Source organism: Frankliniella occidentalis, unplaced genomic scaffold, assembly GCF_000697945.3.
Source record: "Frankliniella occidentalis isolate FOCC.00 unplaced genomic scaffold, Focc_3.1 Scaffold47, whole genome shotgun sequence".
Classification (NCBI taxonomy): Eukaryota; Metazoa; Arthropoda; class Insecta; order Thysanoptera; family Thripidae; genus Frankliniella; species Frankliniella occidentalis.
In genome coordinates this window covers 1,888,559-1,890,783 of record NW_026267177.1, presented here as the reverse complement: position 1 = coordinate 1,890,783, position 2,225 = coordinate 1,888,559, and positions in this window count along the sequence as shown.

Sequence of the window (2,225 nt, the reverse complement as noted above, 5' to 3'; positions counted from 1 at the left end):
GCCCCGCCCCGCCTTGTCCTTTAGCGCCGCGCGGCACCCAACGCGTTGAATTAATTACAGACGCTTTGAGTGTACTTGAGCTATTACGAATTTTGTGCACATTCCTCGGGCAGGGGAGGCAGGCGGGGTCTGGGGGTGTTCGCCAGGCAGAGGCCAGGAAGGGCCACAAGTAGTGTGGTGGTGGCGTGGCGGTTATTCGCTGGGTGGAGTCAAGGGGCTCGCGGCGCGGTTGCACTTCGCTCCAAGTAATGTGTATGTGTGCTGGAACCCGCTATCCAACAATCAGCAGACTTATTTCCTTGAAGCTACATTTTCCGGAAATTCGTTCCTCGTTTGTGGCCCGGTCTTTTCCGAGGGTTCTTTCGCAAGTCATGCCCGCGCGTTGGGGCGCAAGCATCCTCCTCCCACCCCCCTCTGGTGGTCCCAGCGCCCGGCCCGCCCCCATCGAGCTGTTGAATTAAGACGATGAATTTTGACGCGCCCCTCCATAAATTGCCGAGCAAAGGGTGACGGCCGCGAGGCGCCAAAAGCAAGTTGGGTCGCGTTTCATTAATATTTCAGTGATCGCGCGCACCTCGGCGTACTTCGGGTCCACGTTACATACAATTAAATTTGCTTGTGTTTGCGCGCCTCATTTTTCTCTCGTGATTTAGGTTCAGGCGCGACTTCAAAGGAGCGTCGAGGAGGAGGAGGAGGAAGAGGTGGAGGTGTGTATGGTGCGGAGGTGCGGCGGTCAGTGGCGGTTCCGTCGGCAGCGCTTTGCCGTGCCGTGCGGTCAGGGCCGGGCCCGGAGCACGCTGCTGCCCGCGCTGCCCGGCCACCGCACCGTGTTGTTGTTATTGTAACTGCCGCTTGTAATCGGCCCATAAGTGTGTACCGAGCCGCGAGTGCTACTTTATCCCCGCACCCCTCCCCTCCCTCCACTCTCCGTCCCTTAGCAGCTCTCTTAGCTCCCCTTGCCCTCTCCCCTCCGCTGCCCTATACCCCGCGCAGATGCGACAACTTTTTTTCTGCTGCTTTCTTTTTGATCCTCCCTCCCCATCCCACTTTTCCCCGCTCTACCTCGATTTCCCCCACCTCCTTTCCCCTTTCTTTTTGTGACACACTTGTACCTGGCCCGTCTTTTCATGTTTAAATAATTTATTTTCTGATGTCGTGCAATCCACAGGATTTCTACCACCCCCTTTTCGACTACACCCCTCAATGAAAGGGAGAGACCCTCTGCCATGCGCCTACCACTCGTGGCATGTCGCCCGCGACTACCTCTCTCGCTACGTCACTCCAGCATTTCGTTCAGCTCCCCGCGGCTCAGCCGAGCTCAGCTCATTTACTGATGGTCCCGAGGTATATCGATTTGATCATTATATTAATTACCTTTGTCATTTCCCTCCTCTCTGCGCCCGTTCCAATAAGAATCATCACCTGCAGTACTTCATTTATAACATCGACCGCGCCCCCCGGCCTCTCCCCCCCCCCCTCTCGCGAGGTAATTATTCCGACCACCTCGACGCCTCACGGTGCCCTCTTTTATTGGTTCATGCTGCTCTCATCTCATAGGCGCCCCGGCCGGCGCAACCCCCTATTATTATTACTATTATTATCATCGCTAAAGTTTGATGAGAGAGCTGTGGGTGTGTTGGGCGAGGTCGGGGCTAGCAGCCGGCCGCCAAGCCAACCCTTTGACGCGCTTCGGCAATAAGGCGCCACCGAGTCATTTCAATTCGCCTTTCTTCGGGAGGAGTTCATTGCAATATGCCCTTTCAGCACCACATCCTACTGGAGCCTCGCGCGTTTCCCAACGACGGGGAAAGGACCATACGGACGAACGCTTGTGCCCCTTGCGCCTGTTCAAAGGTCGACTGGTGTATCCTCGCGGTCGCCTTATATGCCAGGTGGCTGATTTACCCCGCTCACTTCTGTAGTTACGTTACGCTATACCGCTCCCACGAGGGCGGTCGGGCTTGCCTATCGCCCCTGTCCACGGCACCGTACGAGCCGAGCAAGTAGGCAACCTGCCCGCACTCACTCGTGCGTGTGGTAGCATCACTCACTAGAAGTGAGCGGGGTTAATCAGCCACCTTCATTTCCAAGTTGTTCCATCGGACCAGAACCCGGAGCTTGGATTTGTTTTAAACACTAACAGAGTACATAGTTTACGTTTAACGTTCAACGTTTAAGTCTAACTGTGGTTCACAGAATGGGCAGCATAGATGGAGGCCTGCAAT